Genomic DNA, 13885 nt, shown 5'->3' with positions numbered 1-13885 from the left:
CACTAGGTGAGGGGAACTGTTCATTGATAATAGTTAGTAAAACACCACACAGTGCCAAATTTATATAAGAATAACATGCTTCTGAGAAAACATATATAGGCAAATATTTGTTTCTTAGATCAGTTTTCCACTGTATGTGATCTTGACCTTGACACTGCTTGACTTGTGCTGCTGTAGTGTTTCAGTGAAGACACTACTACACTGATGGGAGAGCTTTTCCCATCAGTGTAATTAATCCACCTCCACGAGAGGTGTTGATGGGAGAAGCCCTCCCGTTAATGTAGCGCTGTCTAGATTGGGGGTTAGGTCAGTATAACTGCATCGCTTGGGAGTGTGGATTTTTCACACCTGAGCCATGTAATTATACTGATATAAATTTACAGTGTAGACCAGGCCTCAGTCACTGCACTTGATAAAGGAAGTGCTGCTTGTCCTATCAGGCACGGTAACAACTTCATTAATGTAAATATTCCTGAAAAGGGAGTGTACATTTCATTCCACATTATTTTAGGCTCTCTTGGGCAAAGTCTGAAGTCTTTGGGACCAAAGATCATGTGCTCTGTTTTTCCACATGCATCCAGTGAATGATCACCATTGTAGCTCTGGGCTGTGGGTATTCATTTATTATCCAGTTACTTCTGCCATGGTATATTGAAAGGATTTAGAGGCAAATTTAACTTTTAACAAAATAATCTAGCTTGTTGCATATCCTGCCTCTGGAGGCATAATTTCCATAATCATGCTTAACTTGGAGAATTATAGAATTTTTAGGTTTGTTGGCAATGAAAAGACTACAATGACCATTCTACTGCAAAGCCAACACCTGGACTCCTGATCTTGCAGAAATAGTTCTTGAGAACCCAACTTCAGATCTGCATAAACTGATTCCAGGATAGACCACAAGCATTGGATGGACAGGTAAGGGGTAGGAAAACCTTTCAAGTGCCCTGAGCTATATAGTTTGTCAGCTCAGGGGAGAGGTCTCTTGTGAGTTTTATTCACACCCATTTAATAGGCCTAAACTGAGGGACTTGACTGAGTGGTTAGTAAGTATGTTCCATCCCTTCTCTTTCAGTCACAGCCCACTGCGGTCAATTAGATTAAGGCACCAGTATAAGTAGGACAAACGTTCTGAGGTGGGGCAATTACAGTAAAGATATCTCGAAGAATTTAGACTAGAGACAATATCAACTTTTCATTATATTTATTTGTACACAGATCAGTTGTCGTGGATAAGCAGCTGATATAATGATAATAGCTAAAAGAGACGTAGTAGCTACGCTGATGCTCACCAGATGGAGATCTGCTATTTGCATTAGTTTTGCTGCCTTGTTTAGTGCTGGGATTGAATGGGACTCAAGTGGTAGATTGGGCTTTGTGCAGGTCCTATTCATTTTGATGAATTTCACCCTTAGGAAAATGTACCAACATTTTGATAATTGTAAGTGTCTTATATATATATAAGGGCCAGCTCCTCAGTTGGTATAAATTGTCATAGCTCCATTGACTTCAATTGAGGATCTGGCCTAAAATATGTAGGGTCAGATTCTGCACTCCGTGCTTTACAATATCAAGAGACATGCATGGGTATAAGTGAGGACAGAAGAGAGACCATGGTAAAGGGTCCCATTCCTGCTCCCATTAAAGTCAATGGGAGTTCTGTCATTGACTTCAGTGGAAGTAAGATCAAGCTAAATATATGTGGCATGTACCAACATACATGTATTTAAATATGAGTTTTGACTATGACCCTTACGTGCTAAATAGTGCTGACACCGGCACACAATCCCCATAAAACACATTGAACAATCCCCATAAAACAAAATCAATGGCAGCAGCCTGTTGAAAAAGATGATATTTTTGACAATGAGAGCTACTGCCTTAATGTCTTCCTTGCTCGCTGCAGCAGGCACAAAATCCAGACAGAGACTCCTAGCTCAAAGGCTGCTAATCCAAGTTCTGCTGAGTCCACTCGGTAGGCTAGTGCCAATCTTTCAGGCTAGAACCAAAATAGAAAATGATTTTTAATGCATCTCTTTATCCTTGTTTCATTGTATACGCTAATTGGCAACAGGGCCCTACAGAATCATATACTGATGTTTCTCCAAAACGGACAGAGACCGAGAATGCTTTGAGGATGACAGATAAATGCTGAAAGCACTATCCTCTACAGGGCCAGGTTAGACTAATAACATTCATCTAAATCACACAGGATGGCAGAATTATGACACCCCTGGGGATAACATAACATGTAGGCAAAATGGTAGTGGGTCAATGCTTGCCATGGAAATAATTTAAAATTTTCTGGTGGCCTGGGTGAAATGAATTGTTAATTTCACTCCAGTTCCTAGTGAGCAGGTGTGTGCCTCACCAGACCTATCAGTTAATTAGCATCCTTCTCTCCCCCCCCCCCAATGTCAGAGATCAAAGATTCAGTCTTGCAAGGTGCTGAGCGCTCCGTCCAAACCAGTAAAGCATTTAAGCACATGCTTAACTTTAAATACGTGAATAACTCCATAGGCATTATTTAATCTCAGTGCTTTGTAAACAAATATTTTTACTTAAGCAAAGATGTTTAATAAAATGTGAAAGGAAAAATACAGTTAATAAAATATTAAAGTAAAATAGAAGGAACTTACATCACTGGTGTCATGAGGAAAGGGGCTCTGAGGCGATCTAATCAAAGCAAACTCCAGAGAATAATAAATTGTTCCAGCCACTGCTGTTATTATGCTCAATATTATAGTGACAAAGGCGCATTTTTCCTATAGACAGAAACATATTGTATATTAATTAAATGTTAGTGACTATTTTAATGCATTTATTTAGTGTTTTTCATTAGAGGATCTCAACATGCATTATCAGCATTAATTAACTAAGCCACATAATGCCCGGTGAGGCAAATATTATTATATCCATTTTACTGATGGATAAATTGAGGGATAGAACAATTAAGTGATATGCCTCAGGGAGCGTCAGAAATAGAACCAAGTAGCATTTATTCCTTTAATTAATGACAGGTATTTGTGTAGCCATTTATTCAAAGTGTTGAACAAACTGATTGGAAAGCAGTGTTAATAATGGTCTGAAATTCTAAGATTATAAAATGTTTTATGAACTTCAGCTGGTACCTCACATTTGCCTATACTCAGCTGGGCTAAGTATGTCCTTAATGTCTGATCTAAAGTCCTCTTTCAGTATTGACTTCAGTGGACTCTGGATCAGGTCCTAGGTTCAGTCTGGACCAGACAATGAACACGTTTTTTTCTTTTTTTATCATGGGTCCTTGGTTGTACTACCTCTATTCCAAAGAAGGTTCACAGAAACCATGACTGGCTGCCTGTAGTGTCCATTGATTTTGGAGGAGTTTTCCTTGACATGCTTTTGGATCCCCTCCTCTGTTTCTTTGTTTTTTGTAATTGATCTGGCTTCTTTGTGATTTCTAAGAACTGATCTTTGTCATCAGTAAAGTGTTTTACCTGAGAGCCATAGAATTTGTCCTTGTGCAACATCCTTGGATTCTGATGGGTTGTAAGTATAGGCAATGATCCTGCAAAGGTCATGGCACTTGCTTAACTTTGTACCCTGTGAGTACTCAGTATGTAAAATTAAGCATATGCGTAAGTCTTTGTAGGATGGGGCCTTAGACTGATTGTTTCTTCAATTTGATTTGAATAGTTTTCTACTGGGTTTGTTCATAGATGTCTTATAAACATTTAAATACATTGTTTTTATTTCATCACACTGAAGCGCCATTCAGAAATACATAGATGTGAAGAGAGACTCCCTCCCCAAAACTTCTATTTAAAATTTCACATTCTTTTTTTTCAGGTTTTCTTTTTCTCCTTTGCTGAAAAAGCCCTGGATTCCTCTGGTACTGTGATCATTACACTCACCCAAGGAACTGAGTGTTTTTTCACCAGTATAAGTAGGGACAATCCAGATATAAGGAACTGTGAAAAACAAGACAACAGAAAATGTGCAAAGATTACTTTTATTGCTATCCATTTTGGAGCCAGATTCTCAGCTACTAAATCAGGTAGCTTCATTAGCTTCAGTTGATTTACACTAGCTGAGGATTTGGTCCTTCTGAGCTAATTTCTTTCATTGCTATCTAATAAAACAAACAATTAAGGATTCTTAGTTTTTATGTAATGTTATTGTTGTTTTACCATAATTGCGCACCACCATGGTGCTCCAATTCCTGCTTCACCAAAACACCCAAGTATAAACATTGCAATTGCAGCTGCAACTTGAAAAACCTAGAAGAGAAATACTATATTTGTCAGTTGTGGAACCGGGATTGGAAGCTAAAGCCATTAAATAGGAGACGCTTCACAACCATCTTTACTTAAAAAAAAAAAAAAAAAAAACAACTGAATTTTTCAGCCATAAGTTATAGGATAAGGGCCAAGGGCTTCATTGTGATTCCAATAAATTCAGCGCAAAACTCTCCTTGATTTAAATGGGACTAGAATTGAGCTCAAATCCTGCCTCAGATGTCTGGGTGCAAGCAACTCCTATTGAACTTAATGGAAATTGCATGAGCATATCGGAGGCCAAAATTTATCTGATTGTGTATATGGACTGGCCCAAATTCAGCTATAGCTTTGCAATCCCAAAGAAATTGATAGGATTGCATGGAGATAATTGAGGGTGGAATGTGAGCCAGTGGAATTACACCGGGGTGAATCTGTTTCCCTGCGTATATTTCTGGCTGGATAGAGCTCTGGACTGGTATCTGACTCAGATTATTATGTGGCAAATACTAAACACACACATCTAAAACAGATTCTGATTTTGTATGCAATCATTTTGTTTCTATGGCTGTCCAGACAAGTACATTATAACCATATTTTTAAAAATTCAGATTATGGGTTAACTATTCTTGTAGTCAGTACGTGGACTTACAAGGTAATCTTTAATTATTATTAGGGCTGTCAAGCGATTAAAAAAATAATTGCAATTAATCACGCAATTAAAAAAATTAATCTCGATTAATTGCACTGTTAAACAATAATAGAATACCATTTATTGAAATATTTTTGGATGTTTTCTATGATTTCAAATATTGATTTCAATTACAACACAGAATACAAACTGTACAGTGTTCACTTTATATTTATTTTTTATTACAAATATTTGCACTGTAAAAAACAAAATAAATAGTATTTTTCAATTCACCTAATACAAGTACTGTAGTGCAATCTCTTTATCATGAAAGTTGAACTTACAAATGTAGAATTATGTACAATAAAAACCTGTATTAAAAAATAAAACAATGTAAAACTTTAGAGCCTACAAGTCTTTGTTCAGCCAATCACTCAGACAAACAAGTTTGTTTACTTTTACAGAAGATAATGCTGCCCGCTTCTTGTTTACAATGTCACTTGAAAGTGAGAACAGGCATTTGCACTACATGTAAAATTTTAGAGCCTACAAGTCCACTCAGGCCTACTTCTTGTTCAGCCAATCGCTCAGACACACAAGTTTTTTTACATTTACAAGAGATACTGGTGCCCACTTCTTAATTACAGTATCACCTGAAAGTGAGAACAGGCGTTTGCATGGCAATGTTGTAGCCAGCGTCGCAAGATATTTACATGCCAGATGCGCTAAGATTCATATATCCTTGATGCTTCAGCCACTATTCCAGAGGACATGCATCCATGCTGATGACGGGTTCTGCTCGATAACGATCCAAAGCAGTGCAGACCGACGCATGTTCATTTTCGTCATCTGAGTCAGATGCCACAGGCAAAAGGTTGATTTTCTTATTTGGTGGTTTGGGTTCTGTAGTTTCTGCATCAGAGTGTTGCTCTTTTAAGACTTCTGAAAGCATGCTCCACACCTCATCCCTCTCAGATTTTGGAAAACACTTCAGATTCTTAAATTATGGGTCGAGTGCTGTAGCTATCTTTAGAAATTTCACATTGGTACCTTCTTTGCATTTTGTCAAATTTGCAGTGAAAGTGTTCTTAAAATGAACAACATGTGCTGCGTCATCATTCGAGACTGCAATAACATGAAATATATGGCAGAATGCGGGTAAAACAGAGCAGGAGACATACAATTCTCCCCCCAAGGAGTTCAGTCATTAATTTAATTAACGTATTATTTTTGTAACGAGCGTCATCAGCATGGAAGCATGTCCTCTGGATGATGGCCAAAGCATGAAGAGGCATATGAATCTTTAGCGCATCTGGCACGTAAATATCTTGCGACGCCAGCTACAACATTGCCATGCAAACGCCTGTTCTCACTTTCAGGTGATACTGTAATTAAGAAGTGGGCAGCAGTATCTCTTGTAAATGTAAAAAAACTTGTGTGTCTGAGCGATTGGCTGAACAAGAAGTAGGACTGAGTGGACTTGTAGGCTCTAAAATTTTACATTGTTTTGTTTGAGTGCAGTTATGTAACAAAAAACCCTACATTTGTAAGTTGCACTTTCATGATAAAGAGATTTCACTACAGTACTTTTATCATTTTTACATTGCAAATATTTGTAATAAAAAACAATATAAAGTGAGCATTTTACACTTTGTATTCTGTGTTGTAATTGAAATTGATATATTTGAAAATGAAGAAAAACATCCAAAAATATTTAATAAATTTCAATTTGTATTATATTGTTTAACAGTGCAATTAATCACGATTAATTTTTTTAATAACCATTAATTTTTTTGAGTTAATTGCATGAGTTAACTGCGATTAATCGACAGCCCTAATTATTATGTAGTTCCTTAGTATTTTATTAAACTGTACAAATTATTATACTGATGAGCCCAATTGGTAATACAGTGCTGACTAGCATTTGCAAATATAAACATACACAAAAATATAATCTGCTGCTTTGGGGGCCTCATTCTCCCCTAGATGGATTGCTCCCATATAGGAGAATGGAAACTGCAAATTTCCACCCAAATAATTTCTGCCATTAAGTGGGGCAATATGTCCCTTCCCTTTCCCCTCCACCTGTGAAAAAGCCAATGTGCCACTGCCTAGCCCTGTGAACCCACAAGATCCACGATAGTCTTGGGAATCCATCCAAGGCCTCTCACAATCCCAGTGGTGCTCAGCTCTTTCCTGCCCCTAATTCCCTGCAACTTCTGGATGGAGTGGCTCCTAATGGAGCCATGATGTCAGCAGCTCCCCTGACTTTAGCTGTCACCTAGCTTTGGTGGTGGGGTTTCATACTGTCCATGCATGTTGCTGTAGACTTTGTCCCCTAAGGTCTGGGGAGAGGGGAAAATCCAAACCTGATCTCTGCACACAGATCTGGATACCAGTGTGCCCCACAGAGAGACTTCCTCAGGGTTGGAGTGAAATGGTGGAGCATATCATGAAAATGTTTCCCAGTCTCTCCAGGCTTCCACTAGCTAGATCCATCATCTTGGCTTCCCTCTGCTTGCATGGAGGTTTTATTTAGAAGGCATGATAATAGACAAAGACTGTTCAACAGGTACTTACAACAGGTATGATTGGACGCAGTTTTGTAAATTCTGTCTTCCAGACTTTTGGTAGTTCATTGCTTGTGTATTCCCCCTCCATCTTTCTGTGGAGATATTGCCTCAGTAGTTATTTAGTACCTGTAGTGGTAGTATCAAAGGCTATATTCCAGATCAGAGCCAAAATGTCCAGTTTTTCTCCTTGAGCCACCCCTGGCTGAAAAAGCTCTCTGTTTCTGAATCTTTGTTAGTCATTTTAACCAAACTCTGAGGTTCTGAACTATCTAAATAACTGTTATTTCCATTTTTGTGAGCCTTTCCCCCTTAGGATTCTATTTTTATCATTAAATATAAATTACTATAATCAGTCCAAGTCATTCTATATAAAGTCTCACTCACATTATTCAGGAATAGTTGCTAGTCTAAAACTTCATAATATTGTAATTGGTAGGACTATATCTATGTCTAACTCCCTTCCTGTTAATACTAAGTCAAATACTGTAAGTATTTACTGAGGCAAAACTCCCTTTAACTTCAGTGCGAGTTTTCCCTCAGTAATGACGTTGTAGATTCCAAAGTGCTTCATAAACTCTCTGTATGCAACCGTAGCACTTAAATGTAGGGGCGGCAGGTTTGTAGAAATTTTGCTGGTGCCCAGAACCCGCCTCCCCCCAAACTCCACCCCCCCAATCCTGCCCCCCACCTGCCTAAGGCTCTGGGAGGAAGTTTGGGTGGGGGGTCTGGGGTGCAGGCCCTGTGCTGGGGCAGGGGATTGGGGTGCAGGATGGGTGAGAGGTTGGGTTCTGGGAGGGAGTTTGGGTGGGGGAGAGGGTCTGGGGTGCAGATTCTGGGATGGAGTTTGGGTGCTGGGTGTAGGCTCTGGGCTGCAGCAGGGAGTGGGGGTGCAGGAGGGGGTGAGGGGTGCAGGCTCTGGGATGGAGTTTGGGTGCAAGCTCTGGGAGGGAGTGCGGAAGCAGGAGAGGGTGTGTGGGAAGGGCATGGGGGTGCAGGCTCTGGGATGGAATTTGGGTGCTGGGTGCAGACTCCGGGCTGGGGTAGGGGGTGGGTGTGCAGGAGGGGGTGAGGGTTGCAGGCTTTGGGACAGAGTTTGGGTGCTGGCTCTGGGCTGGGGGTTCAGGCTCTGGGAGGGAGTTTGGTGGCCGGAAGGGGGTGCAGGCTCTGGGAAGGGGTGGGAGGTGCGGCGCTTACCTGGGGCTCCTAGGCAGGGCTGGCCGGGAGTCTCCATGTGCTGCTACCCCCAGGCACTGCCCCCGCAGCTTCCCATTGGCCGCAGGGGCTGCAGGGAGGGGCCGGCAGCCACGTAGAGCAAGCAGGCCAGACACCACTCAGCTCTGCTGTGCTGCTGGTGGTGAGTGGGGGCCCCGGGCTGTTTTAAATGACCCAGGTGATGCGCAGGGGGGATGCCCAGGGGCGGAAGGCGGGGCCGAGGGAGAGACCTGGCCTCACACAGTGCTGGAGCCAGGCCCGTAGAACTCGCCGCCCAGGCTGAAATGTTAGCCAAGGACAGTTGGGCAACCCCTGCCAATCTCTTATGAAATGTACCAAATGATCATTAGTGTTCATGCTGAGCAGACAAGACCTTAAAAGGTGTAGTCTTGCTCACAAAGTTAATGGGAGTTTTCCTATTGACTTTTTTGCTAGCCAGTCTTTTTTGCTAGCTAAATGACCAGTTGGCTAGCCAGTCTTTTACAGCTGCAGGAAATTCCTCCTGAGTTTTGGTAATTCTTACATCAGTGATCAATTTAAAAGATCTTTTCTTCTTGCAAAGGGCGATTTATAATTCCCTGAAAACATACCAGACAGTGGCTGATAAAGCACCTCAAGTTTAAGTCATGCCTAATGTGTTGGTTAAATGGGGCAAAATCCAACTTCAGTGCCTGCATCTGTAGTTGGTATGTCTCTTAACAAAGTGCCACTGTCTCTGACTGCAGCATAGAAACAGCAGTGGTGAGTAATATTATCTAAATGGTTTATAGCAGGGGTCCCCAACGCGGTGCCCGTGGGTGCCATGGCGCCCGCCGGGGCATCCATGTGTGCCCACCTACTGGCCGCCGAAAAAGCAGCCGCCGAAATGCCGCCGAGAAGTGGCAACGTCAAGAAGCGCTACTGCCGAAATGCTGCCGAATTTCGGCGGCATTTCGGTGGTGACACCTCTTGATGACGCTGCTTCACGGCGGCATTTTGGCGGCGACGCCTCTTGATGTTGCCGCTTCACGGTGGCATTTCGGCGGCTGCTTGTCTGGTGGCCACAGTCCTCGGCGGGTAGTCGTCCAGCACCTGCCCCATGGAAAAGGTTGGGGACCACTGGTTTATAGCATCCCCATTAAAACAGAGAAAATGGGTAATTGTTACAAGGTTTCTGTTCAGTTAGTTCCACGTATAAAAGTTGTACCCATATAATAAATGTTGGTCCAAAAACCTATCTACAACAAGTTGTTCTTCTTCCTCACCCTGGAAAGAGACTCTAGGTGTGTCCTTTGTGAAAGTTCTGTTTTCCTGAGATAGGCAAAATTAACAAAGCCAGTTGCTCAGCCCACCCTAGAGTACAGCTCCCAGGGGATTTCCTCTTTACCCCTCAGTCCTTCGTTCTTCAGGGCTTCCTGCAGGAATGTTCTGTGCTCTGGTCACTGAAGACCCGGCATCCCGGGCTTTCTCCCTGGAGGTCCCTTTTCCTCCAGCAGGTTCCCACTAGAACCTTGCAACCCAAGGGACCCAACTACAAGTGTCGGGTTTGGATCAGGTCTGACAACAATGCAACTCTCTCAGACTCAGCTCTGATCACCACCTCCTGCTCTGGCGTCATCATAGGGGCAGCTGTGTGTCCTGCTCCTGCCGGCCACCACTACCTTGGCGCTCTGTGTGCACTGCGGAGTGAGTGTGCTAGTGAGTCACAGCGCCTCTCACTCTGCAGCACACCTGGCGCAGTGGGGTGGCCGGCAGGAACAGGTCATTAGCTGCCGCTGCGCTGACTTCCCGGGGGAGGAGGCAGCCAGAGACGGTCCATGGGCTTGGAGCATGGGAAGCCCCCAACAGGCTGAGCCCCAAGGATGAGGAAGCAGCACTGACACAGGTTCAGGGGTAAGTGTTGGGTTTGGGTTGGGTCTGAAGTGACTCAGCACGCTTGGGTCAGGACAAGTTAACTGCTCCAGTTGGGTTAGATTTGGGTGCAGCTCAGGAATTAGAATTAGACCTCTAGTTCTCACTGCCTCTCCCTCCCCAAGGGACTTCCTGCTGGTCCTGATTTCTTGCAGCTCCTGGGCTCTGACTTACTGGATCTCTCTCAGCAGGCCCCCTTCCTAGGGGACTCTGGCAGTCAAGAACTTCCTGATTCTGACCTGTCTCCTTATTCCCTGGGAGCCGGCAGCGAGAGCCCCACGTCTGCTCTCTTTGCCCCTTTCCTGATTGATTCTCTGGCCTCAGTCACCCAGGCTTCCCTTCTCTTATAGCTCAACTGCAGGGTTGGCAATTTCTCAGGAAAAACTAGTTTAGGACATCACGCTGGTAAATACTCACTTAAACCCAGAAGCTGGGAAAAATAATTGCATCAGTGTCCAGTAAATTCAGCAAGCATAGAACAAATCTCTTCAAACTTTAGATCAATCCATTCAAAACTGAGGAATAGGCTCAGTCTATCCACGACATCCAAGTTGGTCTTCCCCCACCTCCACCCAGAATGTTGCATGGCCAAATGGACCTGGACTAGTAGTCTGCAACTCTGCATGCTTCTGATTGCTCAGTGCTTCAAGCCTACAACTCTGCCTTGTTGTTTTCATATAATCAAATGGTCTCAACTTTTATTTATATTATATTGAAAACTGAAACATGTCATGACATGTATAACTTCCTTGAGAAAATACCAAACCAAAATGTAGACAGACATTCTGATGTTCAGTATTATATATTAGTATTATGCCCACCTCAGTTTTACTTTTTATTTGTACAACCCAAATTAATGTACAAATCTACTGCCTTATGTAACCATAATTTAAATATGTAACTAAAACTAAGTGTAATGTAGCGGGCATTAATAAAACAGTTTTTAAAATAGAAAATGTCTTAAACTGGGATTAACAGTTTTTCTGAGGATGGTAAAAACCATGATATTACCTGATAAAAACCACCTCTTGTAAATATCCCCAGCTCCCTCTTAAAGGGACACTGTCCAAACCTAACACCTCTTAAGCGTTACGTTAACGTACTTGCAATATGTCAAGTTACAGCAGCTGTTTCCTATGTATTGAAAAACAAATACACTGAAACTCACAGTTCTGTTGTTCTCTTTTTCTTTCTGCCTTCCAGGAAGAAAATTGTGAATGTTGAGAGCTGCAAAGCAGGGTGATGAAGAAAGTTCTTCACTGACCAAAGCAAATCTGTTACTGATTTACCAGGAAGTCTTATGATTAAGTAAGGAACACATATGTCATCGGTGTCGCATTTTTTTTTTTTTACAGATGTAAACAGAATCAGAATGAGCTCTACCCTGACATCTGGTGGTGAGCTGTGGAAAAGGACTTCAGTGGCTGATCTCGTTTGCATGGGCATACCCACCCTGCCTAGCATGATGGACTGCTTGCCCAAATGGTCACTTTGGCTGCTGTGGGATCCCCAGTCTCTTTGTTATTGGGGCAGGAGTAATAAAGTGTTGTTATCCTGGCTATGTGAATCAAGGACAGTAGAACTGTACTTTGCATTTTATGACGGAGGGACTCACCCTCAACATAAGTAGCCCTCGCTAGGCAAGGGACATGGGTTCCAAAGCCCAGTGAATTGAGAGAGGCTGGGGACAGGTATGTGTACTGTGGGCCCCCAAACACCGCTTTGACCCCTCCTCTCTCCACTGTGTAATAACAGAGCTAATTTTGACTCCATTAGGAGTCTTGTTACATGCTGCAGAGCTGAAATCACTGATACCTAGGTCTAAGCATTAGACCTACTTTGGACTAGTGGTTCTGAGTGCACCAGCACTGAGGCTCCCCTATTACAGCTGAAATCACTAAAGAGCTGAAGTTACTAAGAGCTGAAATCACTGAGAGCTGTGTTATGTGGGGCGGGGGCCTGAAGACATATTGGTGAGCGGTTAGCAGGACGGCTGGTGGAGAGGCGCGGATAGCGGACATGCATGGCTAGAGGAGAGGAGCGGCCAGCAGGATGGCTAGCAGAGAGGCGCAGCTGGTGGTGAAGACTGTAGCAGAACCCTATGGAGAGGCATGGTAATTGGCCCTCGACCCAAGCAGCAGAGCATGTAAGATGCCCCCATACCTTCCCCCACCTCCACCCAGGCTGGGAGGTAAACTTCTGAACTCTGGGGGCTGCACTGACCAAGGACAGAAACTGTGGGAGGGGTGACTTTCGGGTTGCTGGACTTAAGACCCTGAGGGGAAAAGGACACTGCCAAACTTACTTGGGGGTGGGTCTTTTGCTCATGGTTTGTGTTACTTATCCTGTTTGTGGTGTTTCTCCAACATAATGCCGCATTGTTTCCCTCCTTTATTAAAAGGCTTTTGCTACACTCAGGGCAGGTCTACACTAACCCCCCAAGTCGAACTAAGGTACGCAACTTCAGCTACGTGAATAACGTAGCTGAAGTTCGAAGTACCTTAGTTCGAACTTACCTCCGTCCAGACGCGGCAGGCAGGCTCCCCTGTCGACTTCGTGTACTCCTCTCGTCGAGCTGGAGTACCGCAGTCGACGGCGAGCACTTCCGGGTTCGATTTATCGCGTCCAGACAAGACGCGATAAGTCGAACCCAGAAGTTCGATTTGCTTGCTGCCGAACTACCGGGTAAGTGTAGACCTACCCTTAGACTCTGTGCTTGTGAGAGGGGAAGTATTGCCTTTTAGAGGCGGCCAGTGTGGTGGTATGTAATTGTCCCAGGTCACTGGGTGGGGGGTTGAGCCGGTTTTGCATTGTGTTATTGAAACGGAACCCCTAGATACTGAACCTGGCCCTTGTTGCTGCCAACTCTGACGGGCAGAAGGGTTACACAAAAAATGCATATAGTGAACATATCTGAAGGGAAGGCTGAAAGCCACTTGCTTTTATTTGCCTTTTGACAATTTCAGGGGTGGGCAAAGTTTTTGGCCTGAGGACCACATCTGGGTATAAAAATTGTATGGCGGGCCATGAATGCTCACGAAATTGGGGGTTAGGGTGTGGGAGGGGGTGAGGGCTCCAGTTGGGGGTGCAGGCTCTGGGGTGGGGCCAGAAATGACGAGTTCAGGGTGTGGGAGGGTCTCTAGTCTGGGGCAGGGGGCTGGGAGGGAGCCAGCTGGGGGTATGGGCTCTGGGGTAGGGCTGGGGATGAGGGGTTTGGGGTGCAGGAGGGTGCTCCGGGCTGGGACCAAGGGGTTCGGAGGGCAGGAGGGGGCTCTGGGCTGAGGCTGGGAGTTGGGGTGCGGGGAGTGTTAGGGGTCTGG

This window comes from Emys orbicularis, chromosome 2 (assembly GCF_028017835.1).
Source record: "Emys orbicularis isolate rEmyOrb1 chromosome 2, rEmyOrb1.hap1, whole genome shotgun sequence".
NCBI classification, from domain to species: Eukaryota; Metazoa; Chordata; order Testudines; family Emydidae; genus Emys; species Emys orbicularis.
This window is presented reverse-complemented; position numbering follows the sequence as displayed.